Genomic DNA, 17,225 nt, shown 5'->3' with positions numbered 1-17,225 from the left:
ATTGTAGGTCAATGTAGCCTCGACCTACAGACTTTTCGACCTGCAGCCACCATTCCAATATGGATTAATTCCGTAAGTAGAGGGTCCACTGTATCAGTTTGATGGCAAATTCAGTGTCATGGCTTCCATCCCATCCTGAGAAGCCTAGGAATTATAGACTGCTGAAGCTCCTGCATACTGTCTCCTAAAGATGCGGACTCAAGCACTACTTGAGTTTTCAATAATGAGGTACGGTATTCAAAAAAAAAGTTACACCTGTACTGCAGCTCTGTGAACTCAGGGAACTGGGATACAGCAGAAACAATATAACGCATTTTGCTCCTGTGTACAAACATGCCTATTGCCCTATGTCACGTTCCCGCCTGTCCCTTGGTTGTTTCACCAAGCAAAGGGCACGAGCTACGTGTCATGTTGCTGCCACCAGTTGATTACATCAACATTGTTTATTATTAATGATAGAGGTCCAGGCAATGTGTCGTTTTAAAAAGAACCAAATAGAAGTTGTTTATTATTACAGGTGATGAAGGTACAGTTGATGTCGATGAACTCTTAACAAAAGATCCTACTTCATCCAACCCTCAACCGCCAACCCTCTCTCTCTATTCCCAAACTCTCTCCATTCCCAAATCCATCTACCTCCCCTTCCTGCAGAGACTCTTTTATCTGGTGACTCCACCTCTCCAGCGCTCTCATGCAGACAGTCTATTAATATTCATGACCTGGGCGGACACCACACCCTTCTATAGAAAAAAAAATCCAGTCTCAAGAACTGGCAACTGCAGTGGAGAAGAATGGTGAGATTGGTGGTTTTAAGGATCAATATGGGCAGAGGCTCTGAAAACTGTGGCTGGAGTTACGCTGGGTACTCATCTGCATGCAGTTCCACCTGTGTTGCTTTTACAGCAGCAATACAACCACACATTCTCCCAAGGAGACAGTAGTAGTAGGCATCTGTGACATTCTCCTCTATGGGGCACCTACTTTTTGTGCCCTCCCAAAAGGTTCCAGTCTTTGTTTCCCTCCCTGCCACCAGTGGATTACCTCTATCCACAATATTAAAAACGTTGGTCCAAACACTTGTCTGGTAAATACAAACAGAACTTATTTATTGAAGTGTAGCAAAGTTAATAATAATCACAGGTGTTCTTCAGTTGTTCATTGTACACAAGCAAATCATTCACAGGTCTCTCTATACATACTTTCTTCTGGTCATATAATTAATGATCTCCTTTTCTATTCATTTATCTTAACCAGTCTCTAACACAATCTCTATCTCTTCTGCCTCTGCCTCTGCCTCTGCCTAACTCTCACTGACTCACTCCTGACTCTTGACTCTCTTCATTCTCTTCCTCTCAGGCTCCACCTTTTAACCTCTCTCTTGGCTCCGCCTCTCCACCACATCAGCATAAAACATGAATAATACATGACTTATTTAGCATAAAAAGGGTGAACACTACAGCATCCTTCAGTCTCGAGAGACTATGGTAACGTGCTCTGAATAGAGGTCTTGGAACAGCGTCTATTGTGGCTGAGAAGGCCAATTCGAGAGTGACAATCCCTTCCACACTGAAGACAAATACAATCTGTCCCCTGTTTTTGCTGGTTTCGGGACTGCCTCTTTGCCTTGGCCTGCTGAAGAAGTGCCTCTTCAAATTGGGAGAGGGCATGATGCACTACTTTCCTCCAGGCTGAACGGTCAAATGTCAAGGTTTCCCATCTGTTCAGGTCCATTCCTAAGACCTTCAGGTCCTGCTTGCAGATATCCTTGTATCACAGCTGTGGTCTCCTTCCGGAGCGATTTCCCTGCACTAATTCTCCATACAGGAGATCTTTTGGAATCCGACCATCAGCCGTTCTCACAACAAGCCCAAGCCAACATAAGATGTCACTGTTTCAGTAATGTATACATGTTAAAAATTCCAGCTCATTCTAGAACTACTCTATTTGGAACTTTGTCCTGCCAGGTGATACCAAAAATGTGTTGGAGACAGCACATATGGATTGTCTCCGACGCAAGGAGACAATACAAAGGACAAGTGACCAGACCAAGGTTACACTGAATTCAGGTTGCAGCGTTGGCGCACACAGCGTGTTTGGTAAGTGATGTCCTTGCCAACATCACAAATCACTCCAGGTTATTGGTGTATATGAAACAATGCCTGTGGGTCTTTAAAAAAACTTGGGGAGAAGAACCTGCTGTGGATTTACATATCTATGCATGTATGGAAAAGAAACACACACACACACACACACACACACAAATGTGTCAAGGAAAGAACATAGCAGTTAGTCTTTAACCACTGAGCCTCATGGCGCAGTGGTTAAACCACTGTACTGCAACCAAAACAGTGCTTACGACCTGGGGTTCAATCCAGCTCCAGGTTGACTCAGCCTTATATCCTTCCGAGGTCGGTAAAATGAGTACCCAGCTCACTGGGGGGGGGGGCAATGTGTAGCCTGCATAATTAACTTGTAAACCGCCCAGAGAGTGCTTGAAGCACTATGGGGCGGTATATAAGCAGCATGCTTGCAGGGGTGTCCAACCTTTCACCTTCCCTAGGCCACATTAGAAGATGAACATTTGGTTTGGGCCGCATGGGGGGGCAGCCCTAGCCGTCCTCCGCAGCCCCGCTCGAAGCGCGCTTACCGGCAGCTGCGATCTCAGACAGCAGAGGCTGCCAGCTTCGACTCAGGTGGCTTTATGGGGCCGGGAGGGGGTCCACCTATTGTCGGGGATGGTGCAATGCAGTCACACAGCCCCCCTGTCCCCTCCCCTCCCGCTCCTTCCTTCCTTCCCTCTCTCCCCCTCTACTGTTGTGACATGCCCCAACCACATTCCGGCCGCAAGCGCCGAATTTCTTTAAAAATAAAAAATTGCACTGGGCCGCATTACGAGCTGACCTGGGCCGCATGCGGCCCTCGGGCCGCAGGTTGGACAAGCCTGGTTAAAGGTGTCACAATGTTTTTGTCTTTTTTATTTTTGTTTTTGTTTCGGCCTGATATGCTAGCACAGACTAACACGACTATATCTTCTTAAACCAGAAAGAAAGAAAGAAAGAAAGAAAGAAAGAAAGAAAGAAAGAAAGAAAGAAAGAAAGAAAGAAAGAAAGAAAGAAAGAAAGAAAGAAAGAAAGAAAGAAAGAAAGAAAGAAAGAAAGAAAGTCTCAGAAATTGAAATAAAGGAATAAGGAACATAAAGGAGGTGTTGATGGAAATGGGGTATTCCGTCTCTGGGGCAGGAAACAATTACCGTAACACACACACACCTTTAATCAGGAGATACTGAAACACCCACAACATCAACGGATCAGTTCCAAATCAAAGTATCACTGAAAATCTGCAATACATTTCTGACAGGAAAACCTGGACCAAAGAGGTGAAGTGCTGGTAGTAGACATGAAGAAGCCTTGTTGTATATCTTTGGTGCACATCCTTCTTGCCACACTGCCCAACAGTTCTTAATGCTACAGATATGAGAACTTGCAAATGGAATGGGGGACCCGAATCATGCCTGCTGGATCTGCCATGAGCCCATATGCATAGAAGGAGCAGGTGGATAAGCAAGAGGGTGTTTGGACAAATGTTCCCAACCATGATAAAACCGTGCTACATGTGTGGAAAGATGTGTCATTCACACTTTGCTTTTCTATGCAACCAGTCAGTTTGGCAAGGTTATTAGCTTACCTGTTTATGCACATTTAAGATACCAGTCAGAAGTGACACAGGAAACTAAAAGTGGCTGGAGACACAGTACAGTAGTTGGGTTGGTGCATCAGTCCTGGGAGAAAGCATTATTCTTTCTCCCACTGTGCAGTGTACCTGATCAGCATCTTCCCTTATTACAAATTTCCTGTTAGCTGCACTGGAGGGGAAGGGGGAAGACAGGCACAGTGTAAGCTGATCTTTTAACATATCAAGAAAGAAAGATCTGCTAAAAATCAAATCTCCCACATTACATCTATTTTGGCGCTAAGTGAGTCATTTGTGACATGCTGATGGCCCTGAAAGAAATGAAAGCCAACACTGTAGTCTTCTGGAATCAGTTCTCACTTTTCTCAAGCAACCATAAAAGTGGCTGTACGGGTGCAAGCATGAAAAGCAAGGGGAACTGTATCAAGGAACACAGGTTGTATCTGGGCAAGGGTCAAAACTGAGATTTAAGTTTCCTTGTTGTAAACATAATTAGTGCCTCGCTTTTTATAGAGAATCTGATCTTCTGCCTGAACTTCACCCTCTGCCTGCTACATCCTGATATAAGGGCTGACTCAAATTTTCTTGGAGTTGGCTTTCTCCAGTAAAAATGGTGGGAAGTATGACATTTTCTCTTAATTGTGCATGGAGGGGGATGCTGTTTGCTGTAATATTGCAATCCTTCCCACCTCCCCCATCTTGGCAAAAGAGATGGAGCGGGCTGGCCCTTGGACTTCTATGTGATTTGCTTCTCTCAAACAAGCTCCTAAAGACACTTTAAGACAGGGAATTTTTAGTGACACATGGAGAATGATCGCTAGCTAGTCTAGCGGTGACAGTCATTTGGAGGGAAATAGAAGACATTACATCTGCTCAGCTGCAAGCATGCTATAGGGATTGGCACCTTCTCTGGATTTTGGGGAGATAACCTCTCTCTAATGAAACTAGGCAGAAATTTGTTCTTCCCATCTGAAGGCAAAGGAGCTCTGCAGTGTGACTCATTAAGGGTGCGGTTACACTGGAAAGCCAAATTGGAGGAATACAGCTTTGCTTCAATTTGATTCACAACATGAATTAGATTTGAAATCACAGGCACTGTTCACACAGAGGCTGCAGATTGATTCAAGATTTCGCCGCTCATATTGGATGCAATTCGCATTCCAACCCATAGCCTCCTTCTTTCTTTCTTTCCTTCTTCTAGTTTCACCTCTGCCAATCATTTTATGGGACAGAAATATGGGAAATAATAATAACAATGACCTAGCAATAAAGTGAGGGGGTGGTCTAGAGCTAATTTCATATATGTAAGTCCTTTTTAATTTTTTAAAAATACATTTGGAAGACAATGAGGAGCGAGGAAAGAGTGAGGGACTGTGTTCCCCAGTCCTGAACACACCCCAACTGCCAATGTCAATTAAACACCACCGACACAAACTCACACCCATCTTTACAAGAACTTATCACAACAAACCACATGGGAAGAAGCCTGTTTGAATCATTCTGGCTTGGAAAAAAAAACCCAGGGGGAAAAAAAAACAGTTTGGGACCAAAAAAAATTCACCTGTTCTATAAGTGGAGCAAACCCTGGGGCATTTGGCCCTGTTGCCACAGCCTAAGTCACCTCCTCTCCTTTCTCAGAACACATTTTTCCAAAGGGTAAAACACCTTTAAAATACTGTGCCAAATAAACATTTGATCAAATACTTGTGTACCCATGAGTGAGAGAGCAGGCAGCCCACTTGAAGGACGGGAAAGCAGGGCCCGGGGGAGGATCAAAGAGCCAATCTCGGTCTGGTCTGACTACTTAAAGCTGCCCAGTGTCAGGATGTGGGCTGGCCTCTTAGGAGGGAACTACCCTGTTTCCCCTAAAATAAGACCCTAACCTGAAAATAAGCCCTAGTGTGATTTTCAGGATGCTCGTAATATAAGCCCTACCCCAAAAATAAGCCCCCGTTAAGTGAAACCCTGTCCTCCACCATTGTGCAGCAACCAGAAGAAAATGACATGACTGTACAGTATTTGAATAAATGTAGATTGTTGTACGTGAAAAAAAAAATCACCTGAAAATAAGCCCTAAAGCGGCTTTTGGAGGAAAATTTAATATAAGACTGTAGCGTTCACCCTTTGTAAGGGATAAGTCATGTATTATTCATGTTCTATGCAAATGTGGTGGAAAGGCGGAGCCGAGAGAGATTAAAAGGTGGAGCCTGAGAGGAGGAGTCAGTCCAGAGTCAGTCAGGAGTGAGAGTGAGTCAGAGTCAGAGAGTCAGAAGAGAGAGAGATGGAGTTAGAGGCTGGTTAAGAGAAATAGAGAAAGTTAAAATTATATGGCCAGAAGAAAGTACAGTATGTATAGAGAGACCTGTGAATGATTTGCTTGTGTACAATGAACATCTGAAGAACATCTGTGATTATTATTAACTTTGCTACACTTCAATAAATAAGTTCTGTTTGCATTTTCCAGACAATTGTTTGGACCAACGTCTTTTATATTGTGGATAGAGGTAATCCACTGGTGGCAGGGAGGGAAACAAAGACTGGAACCTTTGGGAGGGCACAAAAAGTAGGTGCCCCATAGAGGAGAACGTCACAAAGACCTTGTCTTATTTTCAGGGAAACAGGTACAGTACTGTGCTGGCTGTACTCTCCAGATAGGGAGGCAAATCTCAAGGTGAGCAGCATTGGAGAAATATATTGTTTGATTTTTGTAAGCGAGGTGGACAACTTTAAAGCTTGGGCACACGATTTCTAAACATTCCCAGATAAGCGTACCATTGGCGCAGGATGAATGGCAAGAGAGGTTGAAGGGCAAGCACCCGCTGGCCCTCTCCTCACTGCCCCCCCCTTGCTCCTTTTTCGACATGGCAGCGTTGGAACCTTGGGTTCATTTTTGGCACAAGGCAGTGAAGGGAGGATACGTTTTGCAACTCCTGAGCTTTCTTGTTGCAACAGCAATGAAAAGCTTGTGGACGGGGGGGGGAGAAATCTCCCTCTCCCCACACTTGTCTGCTCTTTACTCTATGACCTCCCAAGAGCCCACTCCTGCCACAAGGGTCGAGTCTTGGGTTTTGGCCCTGAAGTTGCAGGGACCGAGATGCTGCTGATCAGGCACTCCTATCTGTACTTGTGTCCTCTGACAGGTGAAAGAAGGCAAAAGCATCACTCGCCCCACACAGCGGAGTGATCTCGTAAGCCAAGCTGGCGCTGTTCTTCTACCTAGGACAGAAGCCTCCTACCACTCACAGTCGAAAGAAAGCATACAGCTATTTTGTATTTTTTCTTCTTCTCTGAATGTTTTTTTCCTCTGGGGCAAGGGGGGGAACCCTCAGGACTCCAAATTGACGAGGCAATTTTTCAGACCCCCTAAATGTTCACAAGTGAGGGAATGTAACTGCACAGCAGAAGCCTCCTCTAGGAGCACTTTCTGCAGAAGTAAGAGGCAGGATTAGATACTCTCTCCATTACAAGAGACTGCCTTCGTTCAAGAGCCACAGCAGTCACTTTCTTGCCAGGAAAAGTGGAGGAGAAGGTGGATGTACACCAGGGGTGGGCAATTAATTTCTATGGGGGGGCACATGAAAAATCTGAACTGTGTTTGGGGGCCGAACCAACTTTACTTAAAAATAAAATGGAACAGTGATGTTATGATTGTTTTTATTTTAAACAAATACTAAAGAGTTTTTTTGCGGGATGTTAAAGATAAGCATTGGTTCAAAATTGGGAAAGGCGTACGACAAGTCTGTATATTGTCTCCCTGCTTATTTAACGTATATGCAGAATACATCATGCAGACGGCTGGACTGGAGGAATCCCAAACCGGAATTAAGATTGCCGGAAGAAATATCAACAAACTCTGATATGCAGATGATACCACTCTGATGGCAGAAAGTGAGGAGGAATTAAGGAACCTTTTAATGAGGATGAAAGAGGAGAGTGCAAAAAAAAAAAATGGTCTGAAGCTCAACATCAAAAAAACTAAGATCATGGCCACTGGTCCCATCACCTCCTGGGAAATAGAAGGGGAAGATATGGAAGCAGTGACAGATTTTACTTTCTTGGGCTCCATGATCACTGCAGATGGAGACAGCAGCCACGAAATTAAGAGACGCCTGCTTCTTGGGAGGAAAGCGATGACAAACCTTGACAGCATCTTAAAAAGCAGAGACATCACCTTGCCAACAAAAGTCCGCATAGTCAAAGCTATGGTTTTTCCTGTAGTAACGTATGGAAGTGAGAGCTGGACCATAAAGAAAGCTGACCGCCAAAGAATTGATGCTTTTGAATTGTGGTGTTGGAGGAGGCTCTTGAGAGTCCCCTGGACTGCAAGGAGAACAAACCTATCAATTCTAAAGGAAATCAACCCTGAGTGCTCACTGGAAGGACAGATCCTGAAGCTGAGGTTCCAGTACTTTGGCCATCTCATGGGAAGAGAAGAATACTTGGAAAAGACCTTGATGTTAGGAAAGTGTGAGGGCAAGAGGAGAAGGGGACGACCGAGGATGAGATGGTTGGACAGTGTCATCGAAGCAACCAACATGAATTTGACACAACTCCGGGAGGCAGTGGAAGATAGGAGGGCCTGGCGTGCTCTGGTCCATGGAGTCACGAAGAGTCGGACACAACTTAATGACTAAACAAAAAAGATAAGCAACTGATCAACTTTAGACAAAAAGCTATAAATGGTTTTGATGTTCAAAACTGTCCACAGGACAGACAGGAGCGGCTCGCAAACCTTATGTGGCCCTTGGGCCGCACTTTGCCCAGGTCTGCTGTACATACAGTCCTGCTGAAGAGGGAAACGCATTTGTCAGGGGCCAAGAACACTCCCTGCAGGATTGTCTTTTTTCCTGAAAAGGAAGCTCTCCTAGGTGTCCAGTCCAGACCCATACAGTATGTGACGGCTGGAAGCACAGAGGTTGGTTCACTCCCGTAGGGGTCAGAGCCTTCCACTTAGCTTCAAACCCTGTTTTTTTTTAAAATCCAAGTCCTAATCCCACCTCATGGCTGGAGAATGGGGGAACCATCTCCTTCCTGCCCCACCCATCCAATGCGTCCTTAGCTATTTCAGAATAAGCAGCTGGAGTATTGATTTCTCTCTTTCTGGCTGTAGCAAACAGGAACTACCACATACACACACACCCAGGATGTGTGAACCTAATGTTCACCGAATTGGTCTCACAGCTGTAGCTCCTAAGCAGCCCTTTTGTTCTGATTACTGGGGGCTCCTTAGATCCTGCTTGAAGGAAACCGCAGAGATTTCCGCTAACACAGCCGGCTTCCGCCCTTAGTAGGATATCTTTCTCCCTCTTCCAGCGGAGTCAGAATATATAAGGCCTGCCATATATTCTGTTATGTCTGTTGTTGCTACTTTCTCAACAAAAAAGACAATGCAAAATGGGAACAATCTCCCCACACTCGCATTCACCTTCCTTCCTCTTCCTTTTAGAAAAGGGTGGAAAGAAAAAAGGATTGAATGTTGCTCTAAAGCACAATACAGCATATTCTTTCCTTGATCTGGAGGATTTATGCTGGCCTTGCAGATTTTTTGACTGTGGCCTCAGACCTCCAGCCTACGCCAACCCAGATTGACCACCGGTCTCCTTTCAGCCCTACTGCAGGGACTGCCCTATTATTAGGCAGAGTAGGACAACCTCGCTTGTATCTCCGGAGTCCTCCCCCCCTAGCCATTTCCTTCTGTTGCAGAGCAGAGTTGTGTGTCCAAGGGAGCCTGCCCTGCACCACTTAAACTGGTCTAGTGCCCTCTGGAGTGGTGGAGGGCCTTGTTCTGTTGCTAACATTTGCTACCTACTACTTGTTTGTTTACAGAGATCATTTGGGGGCATCAAAGAAAGGAACCAAATCTCTCTACTTATTTAGGAAACTTCTTCCATGCTTACTACTTTGCTTCACTAACCAAAAATGGAAGAACGAGAGAAACACTAAGTAACCTTTGAGAAAAACAGGAGGAAGCCTAAGTGTACCAATCAGGATGTAGGTCTACACAAGTCACAAGGGACTTTGTTCTTGTACTCAACAGTACACTGTATATAGTGTTCTGATGTTTTCTCTGTGTGTGTGTGTGTCTGTGTGTGTTTGATTGTCCCTATAACCAATGGTGTGTATTATAAAAGTTTGACATGTGGGTGTTCATCATGACATTGCTCACAGTCAAGGCCTATCAGATCTTGTTTTGTCCTGGTGACATGGCTGATTCGTGAAGGATTCTGTAACCATCAGCTTTGACTTTTCTTTTGCCTCTTTTTTTCTTTTAGCAACTTCAAGTGACACCTGATCAAATTCCCAGAAACATTAAAAGGACAGTGGGCTGGCATCTGCCCCCCCCCCCCCCCGATTTCCACTCCTAGATTGCAACCAAGCAGGAGCAGCCATGAGTAGGCAACAGACAAAATGCCACAAGCAAAGCCGCAGGTCATAAGGTTGTTGTCCGTTTATATAGGAGCCTTGAGACAATCATTTGTTCAATGTGGACAGTAAAAATTGTGTTGAAGCGAGAGGCAGAGAAGCTTTTGTATGCTGGAAGAGATTTAACCGGTTCAGTCTCTTATTTACAGAATGTCAGTGTGCCACAAACGACTTACATGGTTCGGTGTGGGCAAGCACCTTTATCTGGAAGACTGAAGAAAAGAGGAGGTGTATAGTATCCATAACTTGTATTTCATAACAAAAAGTAAACTTTACTAAACTGAAACCAAAGCTTTATGACGTGTTTAAGACTGAGGCCCAAATCCTACTGATCTTTTCTGTTTGCGTAAGAGCATTTGTGGAAGCCCTTTTCTCATCTCTCAGGCTGTTCATGGTACACACCAACACACAAGGGGATGCACGATAGATTATGCAACTGGGGGAAGAACAGCTACTACATTGCTAACATGATTGCCCTTATGCAATCACATAGGGCCACAGGAGTCTAGCCTAAGAGATTTAGTTCAATGTTAGTTTTTATGGATTAAAGTCCTTTTGTCTATGTCGGTTTTATGCAGTCCTATTTTTCTGGGAGGTTCCAAAATACAGTAAATGACTTTTAAGTCGTAATCATAGGATGTCCTGTACAACACACCCAACTAGCAAAGTGTGTTACATCTGTTAACTCATGGCCAGTGCACAACCAGTCAAAAATACAAGGATTAGAGGATGGTGATCTCACAGAAGCTTTTTGTGCATAGTTTTGGTTTTGCACCAACTTCTAAGCCAAACTGCCGAATTAAAAAACAACAGCATTGCTGACCTTAGATGTCAAGCTTCCCCCCCCCCCCACTTCCTAGAGACCAATAAACAATGATACAGGGAGGTTGTGGTTTGATGCTTCCTGTGTAGGCCCCTTTCCTCAGGTGGGCATTCAGAAAGGTCCAGGCTCTGATTTCTCCCTGAAAGGCCAGGTCAGGTTTCATTGGCAACCAGTGGCAGGCATTGTTGCTGAAAATAGGGCCAGGGGATTGGTTGCCTAATGATTTTTTCATGCTTGAGAGCATTCTCTTTCTCCCCAAGCTCCACTTACAATTGCCTGAGACTGGCTGTCCTCCTCCCTCAAAGTAGGTGTAGGTTACCTGGGCAGTGCAGCTATGGTTTAGTGTAACAGCCTCTTGTAACACTTAATGCAGCTAAGTGAGCAGTGTAATGGATATGCATCCCCTGGATTGTTTTTCCAGGCATGAAGCAAAGAGAGGCTGGGTTTGGTGTCATATTTGGACTCCCATTTTACAGTGGCAGCGGGAATTAAAGTGCTAAAGAAATGGTCTCCTACCTCTCTACTCCTAATCTGATGCCTTTATGTTAGGAAAGTCCCTCTCCAAACACCTGCACACTGAAGTGTTCATGCGAAGGAAGGATGGATAAAAACAATCCTAGTAGGAAGCAGCTCAGCACGTTCCTACCCTTTCTGTTTTGCCCTGTAAATGTCCCTTTAATTTTTACAACATGCAACGTTTGCAACTCAGTCCACTATATGAGAGGCAGGTTACCCGGTATATGAGGTATTAGGATGATTGCATATACAGCCTTGAAAATTTACATCTTGGACTACAACTCCCAGAATCCCCAGGGAGCATATCCCTAGTCATGCTCACTAGGGGACTCTAGGAATTAAAATCCAAACAAGAGAACTACAACCTTCAGATGGAAAATGACAATTTATTCCTGAGCTCATTGTCTGGGCTTTTCTTAAGATGCTCTTAAAATAATACGGATACATGGAATTCACATACAGTACATACTGTATTTCAAGTATTCAAAGCACCACACATCTATAATTTCAACATTCCTTTTCACTTTCATTTGTTCTGTCATCTACCCTTCTGCACTTTACTAGCAGGGGAATTATCACTATTTACTCAAGGTAAGGCCTTGTCTAACTTAGTGTGCCCACTATGCCACCCCTCCATGCTCCAGAGGCTGCTGCTGGCTTGCATGGCTGGTTTTCTGGAGTATCACCCAGAAGTCAATGTCTTTCTGAACCATGTGAAGTAGGTCCCAAGAGAGAGCTCAGCTTCTCCATGTAGCACAATACTGTACATGTCTGCTCAGAAGTAAATTCACTGAAGTCATAATTTACTCATAGGTAGAAATACCCAGTGTGGTGTGTAGAGGATAGAATGATGGACTAGAATTTCAAGCTATCTCATTTAGCTTGAATGCTTTATTAGGGTTGCCTTAAGTTATTTCTCACTTGACAGCACATAACAACAAACTCGTAGGTAAGCTGGTATATACACCAATTTAGTTAGGAGTAAGCCCCATTAAATAAAGTGAGGCTTACCCTGTTTCCCCGAAAATAAGGCCTAACCTGAAAATAAGCTGTAGTATGATTTTCAGGATGTTCGTACTATAAGCCCTACCCCAAAAATAAGCCCCGGTTAAGTGAAACCCTGTCTTCCACCAATGTGCAGCAACCGGAAGAAGGTGACATGACTGTACTTGAACATACTGTATGTAGATTGTCGTACATGAAAAAATAAAACATCCCCTTGAAATAAGCCCTAATGCGTTTTTTTTTGGGTTTTTTGGAGCAAAAATTAATATAAGACCCTGTCTTATTTTCGGGAAAACCTGGTACTTCTGAGTACTTCTGAGTAGAAGTGGTTCGTCTCTTCAAGTCTTTGATTGTTCCTATCCAGTTGTTCCACAACAAAGTTCCAGAGCACTTATTGTGAGAAGGCAGTTGTCTGGCCTCAGACTATTTCTCAAGGTACACTGTCCCTGCTTTCTTGTCTGATTTGGTTTGTTTCTGTCCTCACAGAACTAGCCTGGGGTTATTTAAGTTCCCTTTGCAGAGATGGAATGCAAACCTGCCTTCGCTCTTGCTTCTTGGCATGTAGTAAGGTCATACCAGGCTCTGTGTGACACAGGCTACAGTAGGGATGGATTCCACCAGAGAGGGAGAAAAGGCTAGATTCAGAGCTGCGTCAGTCCGTGGACCCACCTGGCGGATGGGATAAGAAACTGCAACAACTGATCTCCCAGGCAAGCAGAGGGTTGCTAATCTTTAGAATGGCTCTGAACTAATAATGATTATGAAAAAAAATTCTGGGACAATGCAACAAGAAATGCTCAGTATCATAATCCAATAATGTTCATTTTGTATTTCACATGCAAAAAGTTTGCAGCCTTTTCTTTTTTTTTCTTTTTTCGCTTCACCACAGTTCTGCAAGGTAGGCAATTATTGCTCCAGTTTTACAAGTTTGTCAGTTGCCAGTGTATGAGTCTATTGCTAAGCAGAGAAATGAACTCAAGCCTTCCACAGCAAATGCCACAGCACTGCCCACTAGTAGGAGTAGTGTTACCCATCAAGCTGTCCGGGTTATCTCTTGGGATTCGCTCGTGCTTGCACAGAAAGGCAAAGCACATTGCTGAGGATGAAATGGAAGAGAAGCCCGTAAATAATGAGATAAGGGCTCCAAATGAAATTCTTGGCCCCAACTAGTGGTGATTGTATTCTCTGAGTAATGTAACAAATGTATTTTATTTTCTGCAGGGCAATCTCTGGCTTTTATCAGCGTATTTGCCAGAAAATAAACAATGAAATCAAGAGTTTTTCTACTTCAGAAACCAGGTTACATTTGGGATATTAAAAAAATGCTGGAAGATCTTTGCAGCACAAAAAAACAAAGGTGGTGGGTAACTCATCATTTTTCTATGTATTGAACCATTCTATGGTAATTAGCTGAGTGGCTGCTCAGATGGTCTGAATGAAGAGAGGTATTGATTCTGGTGATGGGGGTCATGGTGCACAGAATTATGAAAGGATTTGTACTCAGAAGCATTGTCCTTTGCCCAAGGGATGGGAATAGTGGAAGCTGGATTGAGGTGCATTGCCAGATGACTGTGGGTACAAGACGAGGCATGTTTGGGTTAAGATTCCAGCCAGGGTTATCAGTATCTTAACACAAATTCACTAATGAACAAGGCTTTTATTATTTCAGTAACAGCATAAACATGTTCTGAAGCAGCCTTCTTTACAATGTTTCCAGAAGCACATTATAAAGTTCTTGTTCTGACATTTAAAGTATTACATTTCTCTCGCCCTCGCTATTTAGCAGAACTTGTGGGGTGGCATATTCCTCATAGGAGAACTCGATCTGCGGATTCTGGGCTCTTACTAGTCCCTTGGACTAAGGTGGCTAACTCCAGATTTAGAGCATTTTTTCATCTGGCTCCAAAATTATGGAATTCCCCTCCGCAATACTTTTGCATGGAACCAGGGTGGTGGTGGTGGTGGTGGTGGTGGTGGTGGTGGTGGTGGTGGTTGTTGTTGTTGTTGTTGTTGGAGAAACAGCTTTGAATGGTTGACTCACACAAGAGAGAGGTTACTTACCTGTAACCATAGTTCTTCGAGTGGTCCTCTATGAATCCACACAAATGAGTTTTACTGCGCCTGTGCAGATCTTCTTGGAATATTCTAGAACTTTAAAAGACGTGATTAGTAGGACGTTGCCCTGTGGCACGCATGCTCCGCCTGCCTGTAATACTTCAGTTCCGAAAATGTCCGCCGCTATCAAGGCTCTGACCAAAACAAAGCTCAAGGCACGAAGTGACGGATAACGAGGAGGATGGGCGGGATGTGTGGATTCACAGAGGACCACTCGAAGAACTATGGTTACAGGTAAGTAATGTCTCTTTCTTCTTTGTGGCCTCTGTGAATGCACACAAATGGGTGACTAGCAAGCTCACTTACCAGAAGGAGGGCTGTCACACCAACAATGAAGTCAGCACAGCGCTTCCGAAACTCGCTTCTTTCTTGGCCCTGATGTCCAGATGGTAATGCGTCATGAAAGTTGAGGGAGTTGACCAAGTGGCCACTCGACAAGTGTCAGGGACTTCAGCGCCACGCAGCCAGGCAGTGGAAGTGGCCATTGCCTTTGTAGAGTGCGCTTTTAGCACCTCTGGCGGAGCCTTGCCTGCCCGGTCATAAGCCAAAGTAATGACAGAGACAATCCATCTCAAGTCTGTCTGTGAAGAGGCCGGAGAACCTTTCCATGGGCCATGGAAGCAAACAAAGAGTCTGGGAAAAGTGCAAAAATCCTTAGTCCTGGAAACATAAAATGCTAAAGCGCAATGAACATCAAGGGAGTGGAGCATGTGCTCAACATCAGAAGAGGGAGATGGAAACGATGTCGGAAGAATCAAAGGCTGATTAACATGGAAATCTGAAATCACTTTAGGGGGAAGGTGACGTCTGGGTACAAGACAACTTTGTCTGGATAAAACTGAATATAAGGAGTGTTGGCCCAAAGGGTGGCCAGCTCACTTGCTCGACGTGCAGACATTATAGCTACAAGAAAAAGAGTTTTGAGAGAGAGAAGCTTGAGATGTGTCGAAGCCATGGGCTCAAAAGGAGGGCGAGTGAGAGCATGGAGAACAACTTGGAGGGAGCACTGAGGGAGTGGAGATCGCACAGGTGGGCGAATGTTCCGCAAGCCTCTAAGAAACATCTTGAGAGTTGGATGGGAAAATAGATGAGAGGCCTCAGATCCTATAGGTTGATAGGATATTACCGCAGAAATATAAAGTTTCAATATGGAGTGGGCCAAACCTTGATCAAACAGGTGACAAAGAAACAATAGGAGGGTATCGAGTGAAACAGGAATCTTGATGCAACAAATCTAGAGAAAACGTTCCACGTATAGGAATACAACAATTTAGTAGGGGGTTTCTTAGCTTTGTCCAGTGCCTCCGTTTTGACGGGGGGGATTGTCCACGCCATGAGGTGCAAAGATCCCAGGTCGGGGTGACAAACATGGCCGTCATTCTTAGTCAGCAGGTGTGGCCGAAGAGGCAGTCTCAGGACTTCAGCCACTCTGACCCTGAGAGGAGTAAACTAGGGTTGTTGAGAGCACCATGGTGCTATTAAGATGCCATTGGCTTGCAGCTGGTGGAGCTTGACTGTTGTCCGCTGGATAAGAGGAATGGGGAGGAAAAGGTAGAGAGGACATCGCCCCAGTCTACCATGAACGTGTCGCCTAGGGAATTTACACTGTGTCCCACTGGAGAGCAGTAGTTGCTGCATTTCGAGTTGGTCTGGGTGGCAAAAATGTTGAGACCTGGTGTTCCCCATTGGTTGCAGACATGGTGGAAGGCACAGCCGTTGAGAACCCACTCGTGGGTTTGGATGGTCAGACAGCTCAAATGGTCGGCAACTTTGTTGTCCTCTGTAGATATATGAATAGCCACAGGGAAGATGTGGCGGTCATAGCACCATACCCATAGCTGGACTGTGAGGTATAGAAGAGCCAGTGAGTGAGTAGCCCCCTGTTTGTTTATATAATACAAAGTGGTCATATTGTCCGTGGTAACCTGGACTCCATGAGGAGGTGGAAAGCTTGGAAAGCCTTGATGATTGCTAGTATTTCTAGGTGGTTGAGATGCAGTAGCTTTTCTGAGTTGGACCATAGAGCATGAATTTTGTGATCGCCACAGTGTGTGCCCCATCCTATTGGGCTGGCATCCATCATGTCCTGTATAGCAGAGGTCCCCAAGCCCTGGTCCGTGGCCCGGTGCTGGTCAGTGGCCTGAGCCGGACCAGGCCACCGAGACAAACCTCCTACCCCACCCCCACATGTACTCACCCCTGCACAGCCTGTTTGCACCTATGCGCGCACTCCAGCATGCCCGTGCAAGCGCCATGCCACCGTTTGCACATGCACATGAGTGTGCACATCCATGCGAGAGAGAGAGCATGCTTGTTCACACATACGCACGAGCTCATGGGGTGCCCCACCCTCCCCAGCAGACCGAAAAGGGTTGGGGACTGCTGCTGTATAGTCAGTTGAAGAGGTTGAAAAGGACGGCCTACAAGGAGGTACAGGATGAAATTCCACCAAGTTAGTTGGCGAGCTAACTCCAGAGTGACAAGAAGATGTTTTGAAGGATGATCTAACGGGGTTGAACAGGGACAGGAACCAGGCCTGCATCGATCGCATCTTGAGTCTCACGTGTTGGAGTGTGGAAGTGGTCGAGGCCATCAAGCCTAGGAGATGTTGTGTGTGCCAAGCATAAACCATGGCATGAGGCTGCAAATGGCA

Source organism: Pogona vitticeps, chromosome 2 (genome assembly GCF_051106095.1).
Source record: "Pogona vitticeps strain Pit_001003342236 chromosome 2, PviZW2.1, whole genome shotgun sequence".
NCBI lineage: Eukaryota > Metazoa > Chordata > Lepidosauria > Squamata > Agamidae > Pogona > Pogona vitticeps.
Note: the sequence above shows the minus strand (reverse complement) of the source record.